Source organism: Somniosus microcephalus, chromosome 10, assembly GCF_052327205.1.
Source record: "Somniosus microcephalus isolate GS21.2 chromosome 10, FLI_Smic_1.0, whole genome shotgun sequence".
Taxonomy (NCBI): Eukaryota; Metazoa; Chordata; class Chondrichthyes; order Squaliformes; family Somniosidae; genus Somniosus; species Somniosus microcephalus.
In genome coordinates, this window is record NC_140996.1 from 215,546,877 (window position 1) to 215,563,719 (window position 16,843).

Below are 16,843 nucleotides of genomic sequence, written 5' to 3' on the forward strand. Positions count from 1 at the left end.
AAGTTTTAAGTTTATACCTGCTAAGTTAATTAACAGTCTGTTAAATAGAGCCATGGCAGGGCAGCTCAGTCCTGCAGAATGCGCATCCTGTGCCATGTGGGAAATCCAGGACGCTTCCTGTGACCTGGACAACCATGTGTGCAGGAGGTGCCGTCAGCTGGAGGAGCTCGAGCTCTGGGTTTTGGAGCTTGAGTGGCAGCTGGCGTCGCTGAGGTGCATCGGCGAGGCTGAGAGCTGCGTGGATAGCACATTTCAGGAGGTGGTCACCCCACAGATAAGGAGTGTGCAGGAAGAGATAAGGGAATGGGTGACCACCAGACAGAAGGACCAGGCAGTTAGTGCAGGAGTCCCCTGAGTGCATCTCGCTCTCCAACCAGTATTCCGTTCTGAGTGCTGGTGAGGGCGATGGTTCCTCTGGGGAGTAGAGCCAGAGTCAAGTCTGCGGCACCACGGGTGGCTCAGCTGTACAGCGGTGGAGGAAGAAGAATGGAAGAGCAATAGTGGCAATGGATTCGATAGTTAGGGGAGTAGATAGGTGTTACTGCAGCCGCAGGCGTGACTCCACACTGGTATGTTGCCTCCCTGGTGCCAGGGTCAAGATTATCACCGAGCGCCTGCAAAATATTCTGAGGTGGGAGGGTGAACAGCCAGAGGTCGTGGTCCATATTGATATCAACAATATGGTTAGAAACAGGGATGAGGTCCTGCAGGCAGATTTCAGGGAGCTAGGAAAGAGATTAAAAAGCAGGACCTCAAAGGTAGTAATCTCCGGATTACCCCCGGTGCCACGCGCTAGTTAGTATAGAAATAGGCGGATAGCACAGATGAATGCATGGCTGGAGAGATGGTGCAAGAGGGAGGGCTTTAGATTCCTGGGGTATTGGGACTGGTTCTGGGGGAGGTGGGACCTGTACAGGTCAGACGGGTTACACCTCAACAGGGCCAGAATCAATAGCCTCGTGGGGAGGTTTGCTAGTGCTGTTGGGGAGAGTTTAAATTAATTTGGCAAGGGGTTGGGCACCAGGATGTAACATTAGAAAGGGGAAATAAAGTGCTCAAAGGATTGGGAGAGGCAGAGAGCACTAAAGTAAGAAATAGTAAAGTATTAGGTGGGGTCAGACTAAGAGAGAATACAGGATGGTCTAGGATGGGTTTACAGTGTATGTATGTGAACGCACAAAGCGTAGTAAACAAGGTAAGTGAGCTGCAGGCACAAATAGCCACATGGGAATATGAAATTGTGGTAATAACTGAGACCTGGCTCAAAAAAAAGCTGGTTTCGGTATTAAATATTCCTGGTTATAAAGCGTTCAGGAAAGACAGGGAAAGAAACATAGGAGGTGGTGTGGCAGTATTGGTTAAGGAGAATATTACAGTGCTGGAGAGGGAGGATGCCTGGAGGGGTCAAGGACAGAATCTGTATGGCTAAAGTTAAGAAATAATAGAGGTACATTACATTACCAAATAGTGAGAAAGATGCATGTACGTAAATGCACAAAGTGTGGTGAATAAGGTTGGTGAGCTACAAGCACAATTAGACGCGTGGCAATATGATGTTGTGGCAATAACGGAAACTTGGCTTAAAAACGGTGAGGACTGGGCACTTAATATTCAAGGGTACAAGGTGTTCAGAAAAGATAGGGAAGGAAAAAGGTGAGGTGGGGTGGCAGTGCTGATTAAGGAAGACATTGTAGTGTTGGAAAGGGAGGATGTTATTGAGGGGTCAAGGACAGAATCCATTTGGTTCAAGTTGAGGAGCAAAAAGGGTATGATCACGCTATTGGGGGTATTCTATAGGCCTCCAAATAGTGAGAGGGAGGTAGAGGAGCAAATCCGCAGGGAAATCGCAGAGATATGCAAGAGCTATAGAGTGGTGATATTGGGGGACTTTAATTACCCAAATATCAATTGGGATAATGCTGGGGTAAAGGGAAAGGAGGGGGTGGAATTTCTGAAATGTGTTCAGGAGAATTTCCTTGACCAATATGTTCTTGGCCCAACTAGGAAGGAGGCATTGCTGGATCTGGTGCTGGGGAATGAGGTGGGCCAGGTCGACCAAGTGTCTGTGGGAGAACACTTGGGTACGAGTGATCATCGTATCATAAGATGTAGATTAGCAATAGAGAGGAGCAAGGAACAATCTAAAGTAGAACTTTTAAACTGGAATAGGGCTAACTTCAATGGGATGCGAAAGGATCTAGCCAGGGTAAAATGGAACCAAAGGCTGACAGGAAAAACTGTAACGGAACAATGGGTGATCTTTAAGGAGGAGATGTTCAAAGTACAGGCTAGGTACATTCCAACAAGAGGGAAGGGTAAGGGAACCAAAGCAAGAGCTCCTTGGGTGACGAGGGAGATAGAGAAGATGTGAAACAAAAAAAGAGGGTGTATGATGAATGTCAGGTGAATTCTTCAAGGGAGGACCAGACCAAATACAATAAGTTGAGAGGGGAAATTAAGATGAAAATAAGATTGGCAAAGAGAGAATATGAGAGTAGAATGGCGGTTAACATAAAAGGGAACCCAAAAAACTTCTACCGGCATGTAAACAGTAAGCGGGTAGTAAGAGGTGGAGTGGGGCTTATTATGGACAAAGAAGGTGATATATGCTCAGAGGTGAAGGGCAAGGCTAGAATACTCAATGAGTACTTTGTATCGATGTATACTAAGGAGGTGGATGCTGACAAAATATCGGTAGAAGTGGAAAAGGTAGAAGCAATGGAAGGGGTGAAAATTGATAGACAGGATGTACTAGAAAGGCTGGGTATGCTTAGAGTGGACAAGTCACCTGGTCCAGATGGCTTGCATCTCAGGTTGCTAAGAGAATTGGGGAAGGAGATAGCGGAAGGGCTTGCCATCATTTTCCAATCTTCCCTAGATGCGGGGGAAGTGCCTTGGAATTGAAAAGTGGCAAATGTAACACCATTGCTCAAGAAAGGGTATAAGGACAATCCTAGTAACTAAAGGCCGGTCAGTTTAACATCAGTGGTGGGTAAAGTTTTAGAAACAATAATCAAGAAAAAAATTAACGGGCACTTGGAGAAGTTTAAGCTAATTAAAGAGAGCCAACACGGATTTGTAAAAGGCAGATCGTGTTTGACTAATCTAATTTAATTTTTTGATGAAGTAACAGGGAGGGTTGATGAAGGGAATGTAATGGATGTTGTTTACATGGATTTTAGGAAGGCGTTTGACAATGTATCACATAGAAGGCTGGTTAACAAAATTGAGGCTCATGGAATAGGTGGGTCAGTGGCAGCTTGGATAAGGAATTGGCTTAAGGACAGAAAACAGCAAGTTGTGGTAAATGGCTGTATTTCAGACTGGAGGATGATAGACAGTGGTGTTCCCCAAGGGTCAGTGCTGGGGCCACTGCTTTTTTTGATATATATATAAATGTCTTGGATATTGGAATACAGAGTAGAATTTCTAAATTTGCCAATGACACCAGACTTGGGGCTGTGGCAAACAGTGAGGATGATACCAATTGATTGCAACAGGATATAGAATGGCTAGCAGAATGGGCAGACAAGTGGCAGATGGAATTTAATACAAGGAAGTATGATGTGATGCATTTTGGCAGAAGGAACAGGGAGAGGCAATATACACTTAATGGCACCATTTTAAAGAGTGTGCAGGGACAGAGGGACTTGTGAGCTAATGTGCATAGGTCCCTGAAGGTGGCGGGACATATTGAGAGAGTGGTTAGCAAAGCATATGGGATCTTGGGCTTCATAAATAGAGGTATTGAGTACAAAAGTAGAGAAGTTATGCTGAACCTTTATAAAGTGCTGGTTAGGCCACAACTGTAGTATTGCTTCCAGTTCTGGTCACCACACTTTTGGAAGGATGTGAAGGCCCTTGAGAGGGTGCAGAGGAGATTTACAAGAATGGTTCCGGAGATGGGGGATCTTAGCTATAAGGACAGGTTGGAGAAGCTGGATTTATTTTCATTAGAGCAAAGTAGGTTGAGGGGTGATTTGATAGAGGTGTACAAGATTATGATGGGTTTGGATAGGCTAGACGGGAAAAGGCTGTTCCCACTAGTTGATGGTACAAGGACTAGGGGACACAGATTTAAGGTTTTGGGCAAGAGATACAGGGGGGACGTGAGGAAAATCTTTTTTACGCAGCGAGTGGTGAGGACCTGGAACTCGCTGCCGACAGAAGTGGTGGAAGCGGAGACACTCAATGTTTTCAAGGGGAGACTGGATAGGCACTTGAGGGAAATAAACTTGCAGGACTACGGGGACAGAGTGGGGGAATGGGACTGACTGGATTGCTCTAAAGAGAGCTGGCACGGATTCGATGGGCTGAATGGCCTCCTTCTGTGCCATTATCACTCTATGGGGGAGAAATTCAGTATCGCCCCATTTGGGGTGCAATTATCGGCCGGGCACAATGATTAGCGCCTGGCGCTAATTATCACCTCCGACTGCAAACTTGGCTTTTATCGCCCCTGGAGGTGATTGGAGCACTAAATCAGATGCTTCACAACTGTCTTAAGGCGCAAAGGCCGAGGAGCGAGGCGCGACCTCAGAGCGCTGGCGAAGCTCATGTGATGTCAGTCAGCAATGGAACACAGACACAACGGCGCCGGCCAGTTCTTAAAGGGGAGGGTTAATCTTGCTCTCCATCCACATCTTGCTCATTGCAGCCTTGAATCTTGGTCTGGAGAGACCTGTACATCAAATCTGCTGGAAAGAACAATGGAGAGACCCAGGGAAAGAGCTCAGAGTGCGGCCCCCACAGTCTCTTCTAAATCGATACAAGGAAAGGCAAATCAAAATGAACCTGCAAAGTACTGCTCAGTACCCAAAACTCCTTCACACAGCGTTGAATCTCTCCAGAAGTCTCTCTCTCGCTCTCAGAATGCGTGGTGCAAAAAGACAGGAAGCGGTCGCCTTTAAATAGCGCTCCTCCAGTTCCTTCCTGACTGCAAGATGCTCCCCTCAACCTGTCGTTGCTAGTGGCAGGCGGTAAGGCAGGGGGCGCCACTCAATATCCAGTCCGGGGCGCTACCGGGGCGTTGCACACTCGACTGACGTCACGATCTGCCGGCGCAGGAGATTGTGGTGGTAGTGTTTAGCGCCGCTGCAAAATGCCTACTTAATTTCGTGAGCGGCGCAAACATTCCCGTGCCCGGGCGCTAGTTCCTTTGCGCCCCATTAGCGCCCTCTTGAGGCGCTGACGGGAGGTGCAAACCAACTGAATTTTTCCCCCTATGACTCAGGCTAGAATTTCCCAGGGCTGTGGAGGTGGGAATGGAGGCGTGTGGGGTGTTAAAATCTCGAAATTGGGGGGCACGATCCCATTCCGCCCCAACCCGTCTCCATGCCCATTTCCCAGGAGGCGGGTACCCAACCTATGCTGGGAGCCGCCTCCTCGAGGCGGGAAGGGGATTAGTGCCAATTAACTGCCTGTTAACAGGTAGTTAACAGGCAGTTTTTAGCCTAATCCCTATTTGTATCCCTGAAGTGTGGGCTGCCCGACGGCTCCAAACCACGCCAAGTTAGCGAGGCGGACCGTTGGGCTGAAGGACTTGGAGGGTTCGAGATGTCCGGTGTTCAGGTGAGTGATGGGTGCATGAATGCAGAGGTAAGTGTGTTTGGTGTGTGTAAAGTGTTTAAATAAGTTTTACTTACTAATGCAGGCTTCCTTCCTTCAGGTCTCGGGAGTCCCTCAGCCCACCGACACAGAAAGCAGAATGGCCGCGAGCTGTCAAAAGCTGCAGCCTCTGCTTTCTGTTCTGGAGAGATCTCTAAATCAGCCTGCGAGGAAGGAATTAACTTAGAGTACAGATTATCAGTGTTTGACAGCTTCAAAGAGCTGTCAAACGCTGATATTTCATCTGTCAAAAGCTCTTGACAGATGAAATGTCAATCTGCGACGTCACCTGTTGCCGGTGGCCCTTAATTGACCTTGCTGAGCCTGCTGGGTGGGTTCAACAAGGTCAATCAAGGGAAAATCAAGTGGGTTGGCCACAACTCGATGGAGGCAGGACTACAACCCCAAAAGTGGGAGTCCCACCTCCTACTCGCCTCCATTGATAAAATCCAGCCCATGACTCTATATGGAGGAGCAAATTTGCAGAGAAATTACAGAGAGGTGCAAGAATTATAGTATAGTAATAATGGGGGACTTCAACTATCCTAATATAGACTGGGATAGTAATAGTGAAAAGGGCAGAGAGGGGGAAGAATTTCTGAAGCGTGTTCAGGAGAACTTTCTTGATAAGTATGTTTCCGGCCCGACGAGGGAGGAGGCATTGCTGGACCTCGTTCTGGGGATCTGGCCAAGTGGAGCAAGAGTCAGAATGTGAACATTTAGGGAACAGTGATCATAGTATCATAAGGTTTAGATTAGCTATGGAAAAGGACGGGGAGCAATCTAGAGAATTTTTTTTAACTGGGGGATTGCCAATTTCAATGGAATGCGAATGGATCTGGCCCGGGTAACTTGGAATCAAAGATTGGCAGGCAAAACTGTAATGGAACAATGGGCTGCCTTTAAAGAGGAAATAGTTCAGGTACAGTTGAAGTACATTCCCACTAGAGGGAAAGGCAGGGCAACTAAAGTCAGGGCTCCCTGGATGATGAAAGAGATAGAGAATATGATGAAGCAGAAAAAGAGTGTGTATGACAGATGTCAGGTTGCAAATACATCTGAGAATCAGGCTATATATAGAAAGGTCAGAGGAGAAGTGAAAAAGAAAATAAGAGGGGCAAAGAGAGGATATAAGAATAGAATGTCAGCCAACATAAAAGGTAATCCAAAAGTCTGCTATAGGCATATAAATAGCAAAAGGGTAGTAAGAGGTGGGGTGGGGCCAATTACAGACCAAAATGGAGAACTATGCATGGAGGCAGAGGGTATGGCTGAGGTACTAAATGAGTATTTTGCATCTGTCTTTACCAAGGAAGAGGATGCTGCCATAGACATAGTGAAGGAGAAGGTAGTGGAGATACTTGATAGGATAAAAATTGATAAAGAGGGGGTATTAGAAAGGCTGGCTGTACTTAAAGTAGATAAGACACCAGGAGCAGATGGCATGCATCCTAGGATGCTGAGGGAATTGAGGGCGGAAATCGCGGAGGTACTGGCCATAATATTCCAATCCTCCTTAGAAATGGGGGTGATGCCAGAGGACTGGAGAATTGCAAATGTTACACCATTGTTCAAAAAATGGTGTAAAGATAAACCCAGCAACTACAGGCCAGTCAGTTTGACCTCGGTAGTGGGGAAGCTTTTAGAAACAGTAATCAGGGACAAAATTAACAATCAGTTGAAAAGGTGTGGATTAACTAAGAAAGCCAGCATGGATTTGTTAAAGGCAAATCGTGTTTAACTAACTTGATGGATTTTTTTGATGAGATAACAGGGAGGGTTGATGAGGGGAATGCAGTTGACATGGTGTACATGGATTTCCAAAAGGCGTTCGACAAAGTGCCACATAATAGGCTTGCCAGCAAAGTTGAAGCCCCTGGAATAAAAGGGACAGTGGCAGCATGGATATGGAATTGGCTAAGTGACAGGAAACAGAGAGCAGTGGTGAACGGTTGTTTTTCGGACTGGTGGAAGGTATACAGTGGTGTTCCCCAGGGGTCGCTTCTAGGACCACTGCTTTTCTTGATATATATTAATGACTTGGACGTGGGTGTACAGGGCACAATTTCAAAACTTGCAGATGACACAAAATTTGGAAGTATAGTGAACAGTGAGAAAGAGAGTGATAGGCTTCAGGAAGACATAGACAGGCTGGTGAAATGGGCGGACACGTGGCAGATGAAATTTAACGCAGAGAAGTGTGAAGTGATACATTTTGGTAGAAAGGATGAGGAGAGGACATATAAACTAAATGGTACAATCCTGAAGTGGGCGCATGAACAGAGAGACCTGGGGGTATATGTGCACAAATCTTTGAAGGTGGCAGGGCAGGTTGAGAAAGCAGTTAAAAAGGCTTACGGGATCCTGGGCTTCATGAATAGAGGTATAGAGTACAAAAGTATGGAAATTATGATGAGCCTGTATAAAACACTGGTTCGGCCCCAACTGGAGTATTGTGTCCAATTCTGGGCACCACACTTTAGGAAGGATGTGAAGGCCTTAGAGCGGGTGCAGGAAAGATTTACGATAATGATTCCAGGAATGAGGGATTTCAATTATGTTGATAGACTGAAGAAGCTGGGTTGTTCTCTTTGGAGCAGTGAAGGTTGAGAGGAGATTTGATAGAGGTGTTCAAAATCATGAGGGGTCTGGACAGAGTAGATAGAGGGAAACTGTTCCCATTGACAGAAGGGTCAAGAACCAGAGGACACAGATTTATGGTGATTGGCAAAAGAACCAAAGGCGACGTAAGAAAAAACTTTTTTATGCAGCGAGTGGTTAAGATCTGGAATGCACTGCCTGAAAGGGTGGTGGAGGCAGACTCAATCAGGGTTGTGGGACTAGCTGAGAGTCGGCACACGCTCGATGGGCCAAATGGCCTTCTTCCGTGCTGTAATCATTCTATGATTCTATACATCACCTGAGAGGGCAGACAGGGCCTCAGTTGAACATCTCATTCAAAAGATGGCACCTCTGACAGTGCAGCACTCCCTCAATACCACACCTAGATTTTGTGCTCAGGTCTCTAGTGTGGGACTTGAACCCACAGCTTTCTAACTCAGAGGTGAGAGAGTGCTGCCCACTGCACCATAGCTAGTACCTAAAGAGGAGGTCAGATGCTGTGAGGGAGCCGGGGTGGGTTTCTATGGGGTTTACCTTTCTGTGGGAAGATGTGCTAGGTTCGACTTTCCTCCCTTATCGATGAAGCTTTGTGATGCTACCCATTCCTACAATTTTCACATTGTGAGATATTTGCAGAGAAGTGTCGGAGGTAATGGAGCTGAACAACAACAGAACACAAATCACAAGTCCACCATGTAGCTCCAAATGTGATACGATACCAAACATTACTCAGAACATTCATCATGCTATGAATTTATTATGCATGGCTGACTGCACAAATCATGAACAACAAAGCCACAAATAAGTTATAATTAGTTGCGGAAGTGAGAATATTAATCATCCTTATTGCATTCTAATGAAAAACCACAGACATGCTCCCCTAATGTGTCAGCTAGTTGAGGCAGTGCGTATTTGAGTCAGATAGAGGAAGGTGGCCCCAGGTTCAGTCTAAAGCCTACGCTGTTAGCTGATCTAAGCCATAGTAGCAGTTGGCCTCAACATCCCTTGATCTGGGGAGGGGGGAGATTGAAGTCAAGCATGGCGCCCACCTGATGACTATCCAGTGCTGGAGATGTGGATGGCTATCAAGCAAGATCAGGCGCACCAGGGATGCGTCCCACCATAAACAGCTTGGCGTCACTCACTTGTCCAGATCATTTGGCTGAGGTACCAAAGGACTGGTGGGGCCTTTGGAGCCTTACTCCAAGAATCTGAATATTTTGAAGAGGGGGAGGAGAGATCTGGAGGTAAAATGTTCCTCCTTGCCTCACGTCTCAGATTAGCAAAATTACAAACACCAGTAAGCAGAGTGGGGCTAAATGATAGATATAAATCAATCGTTTGACCAAAGGGTGCACATGAGCATCTCTAATTAACAGAAGGAGTGAAGTAGATGAGAAGCACTTTCCAAGAGGTAGGGAAATTAAATTTAAAAAAAATGAAAATGCCAAATTACCCCATGCCCTCCTTGCATACCAAATGCATAAAGAAAGACTTGCATTTATATAGTGCCTTTCACAACCACCCAAAGAGCTTTACAGTAAGTACTTTTTGAAGTGTAGTCGTTGTTGTAATGTAGAAAATCCAGCAGCCAATTTGAGCACAGCAAGCTTCCACAAACGGCAACGTGATAATGACCAGATAATCTGTTTTAGTGATGTTGATTGAGGGATAAATATTGGCCAGGATATCAGGGATGCCCGCTGCTCTTCTTTGAAATAGTGCCATGGGATCTTTTACGTCCAATTGAGGTTTAACGTCTCATCTGAAAGACAGCACCTCCGACAGTGCAGCACTCCCTCAGCACTGCACTGGGAGTGTCAGCCTAGATTTTTGTGCTCAAGTCTCTGGAATGAAACTTGAACCCACAACCTTCTGACTCAAAGGTGAGGAGTGCTACCAACTGAGCCATGGCTGACAAGGATAACTAAAAAAGAAAAAAAATATATGAATGCTATAATTAAAAAAAACAAGATTTGCTGGTAAGTGCAGAGCAGGTCAGTCAGCAGGGAGCAGGCTAAGATGCTGGAAATGTGTTCTGACGGAGGGGGGCCATGCCAAAATAAAAGTGTGCTCTTCGACAATTCCTGATCTTCAACGGGAAACATTTGGAACTTAAAGCAGCCCACTGCGAGGGGGATAGTACGTGCAAAGCCAATGCCTTTGGTCAACTATATTATGAGGTGTAGCTTATTTTTAGGCCAGCACTTGCTCAAGACTGATTGCTGAAAAAGGAGCGCTTCAATACTGCTGAGCTGGCAGGCATTTTAAGGAACTGTAATCCAAAAGGAAAAAACAGAACTGCAACCTTACATCTTTTAAACCGAGCGCTCAATATTTTTACTTATTGTGACTAATCGCTCAGACTCTAAGCACAGGATATGATTTTATTTCCTTTGTGTCAAGCAGCAGTGAGTTGAGGAAAAAATACTCCCCACTCCCCCTCCCCAATTTTTTATCAGCATGGGTTATGCCAGAATGTTTCAGCCAGGATTCCCGAGTGCTATCTAATGATTCCTGCTGGAGGCAGTTCTGGGCACCACAACTTAGGAAGGATATATTGGCCTTGGAGAGGGTGCAGCGCAGGTTTACCAGAATGAGACCCGAACTCCAAGGGTTAAGTTACGAGGAGAGATTACACAAACTAGGACTGTATTCCCTGGATTTTAGAAGGTTAAGGGTTGATTTGATCGAAGTTTTCAAGTTATTAAGGGGAACAGATAGGATAGATAGAGAGAAACTATTTCCGCTGGTTGGGGATTCTAGGACTAGGGGGGCATAGTCTAAAAATTAGAGCCAGACCTTTCAGGAGTGAAATTAGGAAACACTTCTACACACAAAGGGTGGTAGAAGTTTGGAACTCTCTTACACAAACGACAATTGATGCTAGGTCAATTGTTAATTTTAAATCTGAGATTGATAGATTTTTGTTAACCAAAGGCATTAAGGAATATGGGGCAAATGGAGTTGGGTCACAGATCAGCCATGATCTCATTGAATGCTAGAACAGGCTCGATTGGCTCAATGGCCTACTCCTGTTCCTATGTTCCTATGGAAGGTGCGAGTACGAGAACTGGAGCAGACTTGACTGTGATGTCTTTCACAATCAGATAAGCTGTCGACGTTCACTGTCTAGACTTGCATGTGAGGAATGACCACTTGACTGAGCTCCTGGAGCATACGCAACGATAACCCAACAAGAGTGAATGCTATTGGGACAAGAGGGGAGAAATTATCAAAAGAAGCCCAAAAAGGATTAAAAGAAGTGTAAAAATAAAATACATTTTGAAAAAGTTTGCATTATCAGTTTCTACTGAGTCACAAACTGACGGGGCTAGCACAAAAAGTGGAAGTGCTTCAAATGATTTCTGTCCCTTTCAGGATTTAAAGCTTGAAAACTCCCCCCACTCCTCGATATGAGAATATCCTTGCTCTTCCAAGAATTTGAAATATCTTCAAAACTTCCAGTTACAATATCAGTTCATTTGGGGTTTTGGATGGTTTCGGATTATACACCAACTTCTTTGCAAAAAGAGCATCACTATTACATAAATACTTTTTTAATATATAAAACACCCACACATTGTCAGAGGGTCAACAATAATGCTCCCTAGATGCCTTGGTTTGCAAATGAGACAAAAATAAGTTGCTTCAGAATCAAACACTGAATGAACGCCAAGACCATAGATTGAAATAATAAGATGTGCCCTGGTTTGTAACTATTGTGGAGGGGGGAGGGAGGAGGGGAAATGAGGGAACATGTCTCCCTCAACCATTGTTCAAAATCCTATGTGTGATGTTATGTTGCACCCCCCACCCCCGCCAAACTCTATAAATGGTTACGCTTCCGACAGCAGAGAAGCGTCTTTATATATTCAAGAAGGAGTTAGATATATTTCTTAAGGCTAAACGGATCAAGGGATATGGGGAGAAGGCAGGGACAGTGTACTGAATTTGGATGATCAGCCATGATCTCATTAAATGGCGGAACAGGCTTGAGGGGCTGAATGGCCTACTCCTGCTCCTATCTTCTATGTTTCTCTTCTGCCTAAGAAGAAGAGAAGACGCTTCTGCCTAGTTTTACACAATGTTAAGTTTGGCCATCTTAAAATGGCCAGACTTAACATTTCACAAAAGAAGTTTTTCTTACACATTTACAAATCAACAACACAACGAGATGAATCACATTGAAATACTCATCATCGCTTCAATTGATGCATCGAAAATGATGTATGGTTCACTTTCTGGAAGCTGGTACATGCTCCCTCGATGCCTTGGTTTGCAAATTCAACAACCAGTCTGGAATTAAGTCAGATCAGAAAGGTCTTACATTCAGGCTCCGGTCCGTGCTGAACTTGCTAATAATTACATTTATATAGTGCTTTATCACACCGAAGCACCATGCAATAAATCACTTTTGGAGTGCAGTGATTGTTGTTATCCTATTAGGCCCCAACCTGATTTGCTAACCTCATGTTCTCTCCATTACAAAGACCATTTAATCCTTCTCTGTCATATCAGCCCCTGCCTCAGCCTATCTGCTGCTGAATGTTTTTTTTTTATTTATTCATTCACAGGATGTGGGCAAGGCTGACATTTATTACCCATCTTGAACTGCTGCAGTTGTTGTGGTGAAGGTACTCCCACAATGCTGACTTTGTTCCTAGCAGTTTGGTAGAACTGAGTGGCTTGTTAGGCCATTATCAGAGGGCAGTTATGAGTCAGCCACATTGCTGTAGGTCTAGACTCACAATATCAACCACAGATAAGGACAGCAGATTTCATTCCTAAAGGATGTTAGTGAACCAATTGGGTTTGTTATTGACAATCCAGTAGTTTTATTAATACTAGCATTTTAATTCTAAATTTATTTAATTAACTGAGGCATGGTGGGATTTGAACTCACAGCTCTGCATTACTAGTCCAGTAACATAACCACTAGGCTACCGTACCCCTATCCATGCAGATATCACCGCCAGTCTTGACTATTCCAATGCCTGCCGTGCTCCCATTTTCCACCCACCGTAAAACTCCAGCTCATCCAAAACTATGCTGCCCGTATCCTACCCTGCACCAAGTCCTGCTCACCTGTCACCCCTGTCCTCACTGATCTACATTGGCTTTCAGTCCCTCAATGATTCAAATTTTGAACTCTCCTCCACATGTTTAAATCTATCACAGTGTCACCCTGCCGCCCCCCGATATCTGTAACCTGCACCAGTCCTACAAGACCCCTTGTACTCTCCATTATACAGGGCTTTTGTGAGACCACACCTGGAGTACTGTGCACAGTTTTTGTCTTCTGATCCGAGAAAGGACATACTTGCCTTGGAGGTGGTGCAATGAAGGTTCACTAGCTTGATCCCTGGGATGAGAGGGTTGTCCTTTGAGGAGAGGTTCAGAGACTAGGCCTACATTCCCTAGATTTTAGAAGAATGAGGGGTGATCTCATTGAAACATGTAAAATTCTTAAGGGGCTTGACAGGATAGATCCTGGTAGGATGTTTCCTCTGGCTGGGGAGTTTAGAACTAGGGGGTCACAGTCTTAGGCTAAGGGGTTGGCCATTTAAGACTGAGATGAGGAGGAATTTCTGTGAATCTTTGGAATTCTCTACCCCAAAGGGCTGTGGAAGCTGAGTCGAGTATATTCAAGGCTGAGATAGATAGATTTTTGGTTCCTAGGGGAATCAAGGGATATGGGGATCGGACGGAAAAGTGGAGTTGAGGTTGAAGATCAGCCATGATCTTATTGAATGGCGGAGCAGGCTTGAAGGGCAATATGGCCTACTCCTGCTCCTAATTCTTATGTTCTTATGTTTCTCTGTCTCTGGCCTTTTGTGCATCTCCCCCTCCCTTCATGCCACCAGTGGTGGCTGTCCCTTCAGCCACCTATGCCTTATGCCCTAGAATTCCCTCTCTAAACCCCTCCATGTTCCAACTCCCTATCCTTCTTTAAGATTCTACTTGAAAGCAATCTCTATGTCACCCCTCTGAATACCTCCTTCTTTGGCTCGACGCCTATTTTTAGATTACACCTCTGTGGAGAACTTTGGGACGTCTTCCTACATTTCCGACAAAGCTGTCCTAGTATTCCAACATTTTTCTGTTTTTATTTCAGATCAAGCAGTAGAGCTGTTATATTTCATTTGCACTGAACTTATAAACCCCTTCTAATATACACTAGGTTGCTAATTTCCTTCTAATTCTACCCTCTCCCATATGTAGGCAAACACTCTGAACTGGAGTGGCAATACAGACGCTATTAAGGAGAAAAAACATCAGCCTGGATTCTCAGCCGTCGATTGTACAGGTATGACATGTTACGGACAGGATTGGCCTTAGCTGTGACGTTCCCTGCGCTGGCCAGTATAGCCTGTTGGTTATTGGTAAGAAGGCATAAGAAATGGTACCTTAGAGGAGGTAAAAGAAGGAAGAAAGACTTTCATTTCTATAGCGCCTTTCACGACCACCGGACGTCTCAAAGTGCTTTTACAGCCAATGAAGTACTTTTGAAGTGTAGTCTCTGTTATAATGTGGGAAACGCCAATTTGCGCACCGCAAGCTCCCACAAACAGCAACGTGATAATGATCAGATAATCTGTTTTTGTTATGTTGATTGAGGGATAAATATTGCCCAGGATTAGGAGGGGCGGCCCCCATTAGATAGCACCCCAGCAATGAGTTGGTGCTTTCAGGAGAGAAATTCAGGAGACAAAAAAGTCAGTGGGGTAGAAATTTGACTTGGGCATTAGCCCAAAACGGGCAGTATCGCATCTACTGCCAGTTATAAGCCCAGTCCAATATTCCTAACATAAATATCTACCCTTTTAAACCAAAGCAGCTCACTCTCCTCACCCACTGCATTGCTTCTCTAGAGTCTCAACAGCTACAATCAGATCAGAAAATACCCTCATACCTCATTCCCAGAAACCCAACTAAAAAGCCCAGCACTGTCTATTCATACGTTAACAGAACACTACGTGAAACCAAAAGAACAACTTCAAAAAAAAGTGAAATTGGTGGCAGATTTCCCACAAAAAATAAAGTCAGTTAAAATGAAAACAGAAACAGTGAACGAATTGCAGACGGTGATTGCTAAAAGCTTGTTTTAAAAAGTTTTTTTTAACCTGAGCGAGTTGAGATATTCAATCAAAAACTTACCATTAGAATGGGAGAGCAGAAGAGGTTTTGTGCGAGGAGAGAGAAGCGGACCGTCCCTTTCCTTTCCGAGACCGTCTCTAAGAAGTATGTTCTTCCCCCTACGCAGGACAGGGCAGTGTGAGAACAGGGCAGTCCCTCTCTGACTGTGCGCCCTGCTGCTGCTGGGTCACTGCTTTCGTGAGCAGCAAAACTTCCTGTTCATCTGATTTACTGTAAAATCAGAAGTCAAGTTCCACACAGCCAGTGAGGCATCGCACAAACTGAGATACATACCATTCAGACTTCACCTTATCAGTTTATAACCTTGAATACTGTAACAAAACGAAAGGCTGAAGTGATTAGAAGCAGCAGGTGCAATGGGAACACCATTGTTCCAGGTTCCTCTCCAAGTCATACATCACCCTGACTTGGAAGTTTATCGCCGTTCCTTCATCGCCGCTGGGTCATAATTCTGGAACCCCCTCCCTAACAGCACTGTGGGAGTACCTTCACCACACGGACTGCAGCGGTTCAAGAAGGCTCGCCCCCACCTTCTCAAGGGCAATTAGAGAGGGGCAATAAATGCTGGCCTTGCCAGCGACGGCCACATCCCGAGAATGTATAAGAAGCATTGTAAATTTAATCTGTGCCCAGCCATGAATTCTGTTTCCTCCCTCAAGACTCATTCATACTGTAACTACGATGCTGGTTTATGCTGAACACTGTAAATGAGTCATTAACATTCCTCTGAACTGTCCTGTTTATTAAACCCTGTGGCGAATCATGTGTCAATGATACTCTGCTGCAGTAGCACACAATAGCCTCTCACAATATTCAACAAATATAATTGCCGCGCTACTTTTGACTGTCACTGGTGTCGTTGTAAATAGAGGTAGAAAATGTGTAATAAAAACATCATTCAATCTCTGATGTTCAGAAACAGATCAGAAACCACTTGTGCTGTGAAACTGAGCTTCTGTCTCGTGGTTTGTGATGTTCTTCTCTGAGGAAAAGAAATAGCAGCGTAGAGCCGACAAATTCAGCCGAGAGGAAACCCCACGCCCTGACCTAAATTCCATCCTTTCGAGGTACTACAGGTTGAGAGTATAATTTTTTTTTTAAGCTGCAAATGCTGGAAAAGGAAAACGCCAGAAATGCATGGCAGATCCATTAGAAGAAAAGACACGAGTAACATTTCGGCTTTGGGCGCAACTGGGAAATTGGGCGTGAAATTGCGTTTGGAAATTGCACTGGTTTGGTTATGGTTCAAGTTTCAGCGAAGGTTCGCCAGACTCAGCGAAGGTTCACCAGACTGATTCCTGGGATGGCAGGACTGTCGTGTGAGGAGAGATTGGGTCGACTAGGCCTGTATTCACTAGAGTTTAGAAGAATGAGAGGGGATCTCATTGAAACGTATAAAATTCTGACAGGGCTAGATAGACTTGATGCAGGGAGGATGTTTCCCCTGGCTGGG

General features: G+C 45.0%; 1 protein-coding gene across 2 annotated transcripts in view; it reads right to left on the reverse strand.

The window, feature by feature from the left end:
* The window catches only part of LOC147112086 (interleukin-5 receptor subunit alpha-like), a 69,380-nt gene extending 53,814 nt beyond the window's left edge, over positions 1-15,566 (reverse strand). The window contains exon 1 of one of the 2 annotated variants that reach the window (XM_085999601.1): positions 15,391-15,566. The gene's annotated coding sequence lies outside the window, so the exon portion shown is untranslated. The remainder of the gene's footprint in view (positions 1-15,390) is intronic. The other variant, XM_085999600.1, reaches the window with a different exon arrangement.
* Positions 15,567-16,843: the final 1,277 nt, after the last annotated feature.